Genomic DNA, 9,241 nt, shown 5'->3' with positions numbered 1-9,241 from the left:
AGTACGGATTTCCTAAGGGGGCCTGAATTATCTTTTGAAGTACCAGAGAAACAAATTGTCATCTAATACAATTAATTGGATAAGAATTTATGTTAAATTTACAAAATGCATGCTAAGAGATTGAAAAAATCTGGCCACATTTGCATGTATTTTTCCTCTTATACAGTTTATTGTAATAGGAACTAGAAATAAATGTTTCTATAAAATGAGTAAGTGATGCATTAAGACCTGGTTCTAAGTGATGGAGAGATATTTTAAAAGAAAACAAAATATGTCTTGTCAAATAAAAATATGTTTACACTATAATTTTAAAAGCTACATGAAGTGGCAGGTTTTCATAGTTTGATAATTTACTTTGTAATTTTCTACTAAGGAATAAGACCACTTTTGAGTTTGACCAAATAAGAAATGAAGTGAAAATTTTATTGAAAATGTTACTAGACTATAACATTCATTTTTTAAAAAAAATATCTTCTGAAAACTATGACCCTATACTTCAAAAGTGAGCTTCCCACAGTCATTCTTAATCTTTTGCTGCTTTCAATGAGCTTTATCGTTAATTTGTTAACAAATATCTTCTAAATACCTATTGTTATCAAGTTAATGTGCTAGGATGTAAGAACTCTAAGAATACACAAAAATTCAAAGAATTTTCTACAACGATTGAGACAAGATCCCAGTGCACATATTTGGATCACAAAGTCAATTTGGGAGACCCATTTTAAGGCCACACCATAACCAGATGTCAATGAAGGGCATTCAATGAGTAAAGTACAATTTCCCCATTAATCAATGATGTATCCAGAATATAAGATGCTATTTATAATCACATATCCATAGTTCCAAGTGAAATGTTCAAAAATTGGTGATGGGATATTGAAGGGTAAAGTATAATAAAATAATTTTAATATTTTAAAGTCTTTGCTTGCAAAGCCCAGTGGGTGGGAATCATATGCTGTATGCAGAGCTTGGATCAAGTGTATAGGGAATTGTCTCCGTAGCCGCTGTTCTTCTACAGATGGCCCATTGTGGAGTGAGGAGCAAAGACCACCTTTCTGGCCAGTAGCCACGCTCCAGTCTAATGTCGTTAGATGGCACTAACTCAGGCTTTACATAGCAGCCGATGGCCAAATAATCCAAGTGTAATTAAGAGTCATGCTCATAAAACAACAAAAAAAATCTCCACAGAGCAGTTTCCAGGAAGAAAGCTATCAGGCATCCACATGGGAGGCCAAATACAAAGGATATATGAGCCAAAAATGACTTGGGGAAGAAAAGGGACTTGGCTAAAGACCGAAGCACGAAGGAGGCAAGCTGGAAACTCACTGGCCCAAGAGCAATGGCTGCTCAGAGCTGATTAGCTCACCTGAAGTTGACAGGAAAGGAAAATAAGAAAAATCCCTGCCTTGGACCTGAAAAAAGAGAAATGCCCTAAGCTCATTAGCATTAGCCAAAAGGCTTTGTTCCCACACAAAATTAGAAGAGACAATTATGGAATAATGACCTTCTTTGGTAAACAGACTTAATGCCTGGATGTCGCTCTGGTGCCCCAGGTCCGCGATTTCCCCTGTGGACAAAAGGGAACATTTGTATCGAAGTCTCTGATGTCAGCAAACAATCTTGGCTGGACTTTCCCTAGGGGGCATGAGGAACTTACTGAAGCAATGAAAAATTATAAAGTGGTAAACCAGTTTTGACAGGAAAACCCTTGGGGAAAAAAATCTTTCCTTCATCAGGGCAAGTTTCTGTGGTTTAGGTTAGAAAAGAAACACGTCAAATGTGTACTCCAGGAAAATGATAATACCTGACTCTCCTTGTTGGGCAGGTTTGTTACTAAACACAGAAGGAAATCTCTTTTGGTTGACACATTTTTTTCTGGATTATCTCAATTTGACAGAAAACATGATCCCTTGATAAAATATTTATGCTGTAGGAGGTGGGGTAAATTTCCCTCTGTTTAAGCAGAATCATTCTCTAAAATTACTTTCAGACTATCTGATTTCTGCCTGTTGAAGAGTAAGAGGGCATTATTTGGATAAACAGTCTTACAGAGCAGAAGCCCACACAGAGCCTGATAGGATAGTAGGAAGAGTGCAGGATAGTAATATTTTGGGTCTTAAACTGCTGCTTTTAAATATCTAGAGAGTACTTAGTAAGGATGTACATAAAATAATTATTTTTTATCTAATAGTGTTTCAATCCAAAAAGCTAAACAAATTGGCACTACATATGGAACATGTGTTTGGGGTCGTCTGGCTTAAAATGTAGGCTATGTCTATGACATTCATGACATTTACGCTGGGGGGAGTGCCCTGGAAGATCTCAAAAATGTCACTTACCTCCAGAGCACCTAAACGTGAGGCTCCATGAGATGCTTCTGTGGAGGGAGGAATCATACATAATAAAATACTGTATATAGGAAAAGCAAACAGTGTAAACTCTAAACAAGCCACAATCACAGCTATTTTAAATCGCAGGCAGTGATGTGTGACTTAGGTGCTCTTCATACGGGCAACTCCAGCATGAACGTCTGCAACTTTGTTTGGGTTTTAAACAATACTTAAAGAGTCCGAAGAAATCTTAGGGAGAGCATATATTTTAGAGCAACTGTAGAGATATTTTTCAAAAATATATTCAACGGAAATACAAGTTTCTCTGGTGCAGGTAGCTAGCTCCTTGTTTTTGTCTGACGGGTCAAAATAGGTATTTTCATGGAGGCAGTGAAATGTAGCAGTTAGAAAAGATGATTATAAAGTAAAGTACATCTAGAACAAAATCCTAGTTTGGCCTGTACGTTACTTAATTTTTCTGAACTCCGTTTTCTTCATTTAGGAAATGGAGGTAATAATCATAGAACCAAGGTCAAGAATTGTTACAAGTATGAAATGAGATGTTTGTTCTGTGCTTAGCACAGCATCCGGCATAGGATAATCATTTCCAAAATCATACAATAAAATAAAATAAATGACTCAATAAATCAGGAATGGCTTTCTATTTAGTGAACTGCTTCAGAGATTCGCAGTGACCGACATAGAGTAAAAGGTTTGTTTGTCAAGGAGAACTCGGTGAATACAAAGTCTTGTTACTCCATGAGGAGTAGCTTGCAGCAGCTGCTATTATTATAGGGACACCCAGAAACTCAGCTGAGCAGAGTTCCTGTATCTTCAGCCCTTGCCCTTTGTCTCCCTGGATTTCTCAAGGTGGTAAATGACGACTGTTCCATGCGACCTTCTTTTTCCTTTCTGTTGTTTTACCAGTTTGCTTTAGTGCCTCTTATATTACCTTGACAAGACCCAGTCCAACTTATATGAGAACTTTTTTATTTCTTCAAATCTCAAGGCCATTTCTGAATTATTAAAGTAAGAGATAAATGAACCCCCCAAAATAGTATAAAAAGTCTCTTCTTCACTCATGTGATGAGGGTGGGGTTTGGAAATTAACTGACTTGGGAAGAGACAGAGGGAGTTACTGGGATGTAGGAGCTTGTAAATGCTTAAGGAGGTCATTATCTCTGAGAGAAGAAAGAAGGGGTATTTCTTGACTTAGCATCCTGGTGAATACCATGTGACATTGTATTTCTCCCAGTCAAGTGAGTTCTTCTAGATTAAGCCAAGATACTCCAGATGGCCATATATTTTCAGGAAAGGCAATAATTTGTGTGTAAAATATATATGATTTGGTATTTTGATGAAGAAAATTACTACTACTTGCTTTCTAGAACGATATAGTTTGATTTAAAGAAATTTGGCTTGTTGCCATGAAGACCATTATCTTTACCAGTCCCAGACCTTAAAACATCACCATTTAAGACAATTTTCAAGAAATTAGAGTAGATTGGGAGCATTACTATTGAACAGAAATCATTTGGTTTACCAGAGGAATTCTTAAAATATCTAAATGAACTTCAGTACGTTTTCCACTTTTTTATTTTTTTGAGAGATAAAGAGAAAAATCCATTTCTTAAGGCAATTTGACTGGGAAGACTGTCTTCATACATTGATGTGCTCGCCGTATGTATTTGACCTCATCAATAAAGTGAAAATTTCAATATATAACCTAAAAATCATTATTATGACCACAGCTGGTGAAGAGGGGAGGGAGGTAAAATCAAAAACAAAACTATGACCGTTTTTGGATAAGTTAAGTTTCCACTCTGGAAGGAAAGATTGTGCCTCTATAAAATTTCAGATATTTGAACAAGCACTTCCACTGACTATAGCCAAAAGCAGAAAAATCTTTTATTTTTTCTTTTCAGCAATCAGAAGTCAGTTATATCACCTCACCCTACTCCCCAAAAAAGCAGTACAGAATTTCTTTCGGAAGTTAATTCTGTTCAGTAATTTCAAATTTAGGTAGATTCATAGAGGAAAGAAATTCATAAACCTTCTTACGCTGAGGTAAGTAACATCAATGATGCAGACTTTGCCAGATTGCCTAATTAACTTGAGGACAAAGAAAGAAAATACTGGGACATGAATTCAACCTGAAGGGTTTTAAAGAATTCTCTTGTTCCTTGAAGAAAGCCTCCTTTCATCTGCAATGTGAGCCAGAGGAACTCTGATACTCTTTGCTTATCCCTACCTTTGTGAGTCAGAGCTTTCAGCACTTGTTGGATCAAAACAAAAAGTCAGAATCAGCTAGATGTCAAAGTTGGCATCTCATTGAAATTTACTTCTGAGCCATAAAATGGTTTATATTCTGTTTATTTTGTACGGTTTGGGCTTATTCACCCTCTTCCAAGAAGAAGGCATTTATTTTTGCATGAAAAATGAGAGGCATAATATTTGTGAAGATTTTTATAGTCAAATATGTGAAGGAAATACATTTCCAATGCAAAAATAAGTTGTGTGGGGGAAAAAATGCTTTCGTGAGTTTTTGTGTATTTTTCTGTGAAGGAATTTCATAAGTTTTATCAAATTCTCAAAAGGTCCTGAGAGTAAAAATGTTATTGAACAACTGATCTGTAGGGAAACTATTCTGAATGGTTAAAAAAATCATATAAATGAGTAAATAAGCATCGGAAGTTTAGATTTTGAAGGGTATCAAGTATAGTTGTAATCAGAACATTTGAATTTGAAAATAGGTCCTTCATTAATCAGAGACACAGATCACCTAGATAAGTTATTAAAATGCAGATTCGGATGCAGTACATCTGGAGTGGAGCCTGAGATTCTGTATTTCTAACAAGCTTCCAGATGAAACCTGCTACTGCTCTGTCACACATTGAATGGCCAGGCCTAAGGCCAACAATAAATGCTGTGGAGAGCAAAGAAAAGGTTGCCCCATGTTTTATTTGACTTGCTAATTTATCTTGCTTTGCCACTTGGTAGACTTGTCCTCGTTACCTATAACCTAGGGCAAGCGTCATTGTCTTACATCTGCATCATTGCCGTGGCCTACTAACTCTTCTCCCTGCCTTCTCTCTGTCGTCCCCAAATTATTAATATCATTATTATTGTTATTACTATTATTCATGCTATCACGTGCTCTTCTAAATACTTCCTAAGTATTGACTCATGAATCCCTCCTGCTGCCACATTGGTCATTTTCCAAACTATCATATTTCTCCCACTCTCCAAACCTTTTGGCAATTCCAATAGTTCTCCTAGAATGGATTCAGAGTTTTTTCCCCTGGACTCTCCATTCACCATCATTGTTCCAGAGTCGCAACTTCTCAGGTGAGGCAAATCTCAACTTTGTGCCATTGTGTATTAAATGTAAACTCTAACATACCATTATTTAACTAACAAACAGAGTCATCTTTTGATAATCTATACTCCAGAATGTTTTTTTGTCTTTTTGCTAGTTGATATTTAAGGCCTTTATAATTTTGATAATTCTCTGTGCGTGAGAGAGAGTACCAAGCATCAACATGTCTATATTATTCAGAGTTTAAGAGTAGGTGTTAGTAATAAAAAGATTCTAAGAACTCTCAAGGGGAAAACAGGAGAGGGGTCTACTAGGACCAAGGAAAAATTGGCAAGTGCACCCTAATTTTTCTCGTATATTGTAGTGTTATATTCATCCAATGTCTTCATTATTGATGCAGATGGTTATAATGTTAGGTTAAGAATACCATAAAATTATGAGGAGGTGCAGTTTTCATGAGCTGTAGAATTCTTGGGGAAAAGTGTACATGTTCACAAATATTCATATCAGCACCGTACATCAGAGCAAAAGGTGGTAATAACCCAGATGTCCATCAACTGAGTAAACAAAATGCGGTATGACCATACAATGAAATATTATTCAACTCTAAAAGACAATGCAATACTGGTACATACAATAACATGGATTAAAATTGAAAACATTATGCTAAGCGAAAAAGGCCAGACACAATAGGCCATATATTGTATGATGTCATTTATATGAGATACTCAAAATAGGCAAATCCATTGGGACAGAAAGCAGATTATTGGAGTTGAGGGCAGGGGGATTGGGGAAGAGAGTTCCCTTTTGAGATAATTAAATATTTCGGAACGAGATAGAAGTGATGTTTTCACTATACTGTAAATTTAATAAATGCCACTGAACTGTATATCTTAAAATGGTTAAAATGATGATTTTGTATTATGTGAATTTTACCTAAATCACACACCAAAAATACAGGTTTGAGAGAGATTTGGGGTATTATGTTGTCTATTTCTCACTGGATTCATTGGTCTCATGAAGATACTAAAATCTCCCATAAGTGCCAGCAGATTGGCCTTCTTCTCTTTAAAGTTACCACCAGGATTTTGAATCGCCGAAAGGACTACAAGGGAGCCCCTGATACAGACTCTCAGTTCCTCAGCGCTAATCTTGCCAATTCAAACCAACCTATGTAGAATTCTAGGCCCTTCATAATATGATTTATCATGACTTGACTCTATTTAACATAGCTCCCCAAATTTAACCTCTGCTCCATGCAGATAAATTACCTTGAAATTCCATGAATTCATGAACATCATTTTCACCTCCATACCTTTCCTGACATTATTAACCCCAGCTGAAATACTCCATCCTCTCCACTAGACACACCCTATCCATTTTCTAAGTCCTAGCTAAAGTTACATCAGTATTTATTGCCACCTTTTTTCCGAAAATCTTGTTTCCTTTTGAACTGGTGAGGTATATCCAACCTTCATAGTTCCATCAAGTGTTGTCTGTGCTGGTCTTGTCTTCTCAACTTGTCCACAAGAATCGAGAATCAAGACCATCTGTGTTGGTCTGAGATAAGACTGTAGGCCACTGATCTCAAAATAATGTAGTTATTTTCTTCAAGAAAGCTTTGCCCAGAACAGATAAACTATGACCTAATAAATAACTTCACAGCTTGCTTCAGGAACTTCCCACAGATCAATTTATAAAAGACACCTAGGAAACAGCTCACTTATTAACCATAGTTTACTTATCGAGACTCACCTCAAGACCTTCACTCTGCTGCGTCTGCTGTTCTAACCAATTACATTACAAATTGTACCCACTCCCATCCTTCCCCACCTTTAAAGATCTGCGTTAAATCACTTAAACTCAGACCCCAAAGCCCTATAAATATTCAAATTCTTATTTTCCCAATTCAGACATTGCTGAGACTCTATCAAGATGGTATTCTCCCTTAATGCAGTAAATCCTAACAGAGCTTTACTTTCGCTTGGTTAGCAGCTTTCCAGTGATAATTTGGAGGTGTTCAACATCCTAAAGTATGAACAGGGCTTCCTTATACTCTCACTTTACCCCATGAATACAGAGGGATGCACTTTATAGAGGAAGAAGAGCGGGAAGGCAGGGCTTGTGTGTGAAGTTCAAAAAAAAAAGAAAGCAAGCAATAGTCCTGGGTGTCATTTTGTAGAGAAATCCCATGATGTGAGCCATCATCATGCAAACAGCATGTGTTATTAAGAACTAAGGTCTGGGAAGAATCTAGTTGTAAGTCAGAGCTTCTCTTTTAATTACACACACAATTATTAGCCACCTCTGGGACATAACGCTTTCAAATAGAAAAGTGTCTTCCCTGGAATTTTAAGGTAATTCTTCTTAAATTGGAGCATAGCTCTCTAAGGAAGCCAGGATTCATAGAAGACCTCCTGAAGTTGCAATGGAGAGGCACTTCTGGATTCTCTTCTGTCTTGTAGAAGTGCCTCTGGGGGTTGAAGTGATTGAACAATTACTCATACCTAGAATTCTGCAGAGTGAGTTCATCTCTCCATTAATATGCTGATAAGTCCCAATTACATTCTTGTGCATCAGTAGTGATAACCACATGGATTATTCATTACTTTATGACCTAAAAATTAAAGGAAGAATGAAGGTTTATAAATAAGGAAATAATACTGACTCGGAAACTAGTATATCTGGGGAACCAAAAATCCTACACTCAAACCCTGGATGGAAAAGCCCTTAATCATGCTATCGGAAAAACCTTGGAATTATTACTGGAGAGAAAATTATAAAGGATTCTGCATTACAATATTACAGCGGAAAAAGACCTTTTTAGGCAATAGGATAAATCCTAAACACAATTGCAGTAAGCAAAAGAGTGACAGTCCTCTCTGCACCTGCCCTTTGTCACATAGTATAGGCTATGGACTGAATGTTTATGTCCCCCTAAAATTCTTAAGTTGAAGTCCTAATGTGATGGTATATGGAGACGGGACAGTTGGAAAGTAATTATTCACAAAGGTAGAGTCCTCATGATGGGATGGGTGTCCTTATAAGAAAAGGAAGAGAGCTGGGCCTCTCTGCTCTCTCCACCATATTGGGGCACAGCAAAAGACAGCTGTCTATAAACCAGGAAGAGGGCCTTCACCCAAAACCCAATCATGCTGGCACTCTGATCTTGGACTTCCATCCTCCAGAACTGTGAGAAATAACTGGTTGTTATTTAAACCACCCAGTCTATGGAATTTTTGTTATAGCAGCAGGGTGTAATTAAGACAGTAGAGCAGTGGATACTGAAGGACATGTTGGGTGGGATTTTCCATCCGTTTGTGGGATAGTGGGAAATACTCTCTATGGTATGGAGAGTATAGTATGCTATGAAAAGATACCAGAGGATCCTTACCTGGAAGTGAGATGACTGGATTATATTCCCTAAGTACTTTTTTCCATGGATCTTTCTGCCTACCCTTATGATCACACTTAATGTACTCTCATGTAGTTGCCTGTTTACTCCAACTTGATTGGAGTTATTTAAGAATAGGGACCTTCTTACACACTGCTGTATTCAAAATACTCCACAAAGTGCCTGACACTCTACAGG

General features: G+C 37.1%; 1 long non-coding RNA gene across 1 annotated transcript; it reads right to left on the bottom strand.

Moving 5' to 3' along the window:
• Nucleotides 1–1,507: 1,507 nt before the first annotated feature.
• LOC147916014 (uncharacterized) lies at nt 1,508–8,262 on the bottom strand. Its single transcript, XR_015553586.1, has 3 exons — nt 8,157–8,262; nt 2,340–2,377; nt 1,508–1,567 (listed from the first exon to the last, which is right to left on the bottom strand). It is a non-coding gene; the product is annotated as an uncharacterized LOC147916014 (long non-coding RNA).
• Between the last annotated feature and the right edge of the window lie 979 nt (nt 8,263–9,241).

This window comes from Ceratotherium simum, chromosome 11 (genome assembly GCF_057802395.1).
Source record: "Ceratotherium simum simum isolate JZ-2026a chromosome 11, ASM5780239v1, whole genome shotgun sequence".
Classification (NCBI taxonomy): Eukaryota; Metazoa; Chordata; class Mammalia; order Perissodactyla; family Rhinocerotidae; genus Ceratotherium; species Ceratotherium simum.
The sequence above is the reverse complement of the archived record's forward strand: the minus strand, read 5'-3'. Positions and strand labels throughout refer to the sequence as shown.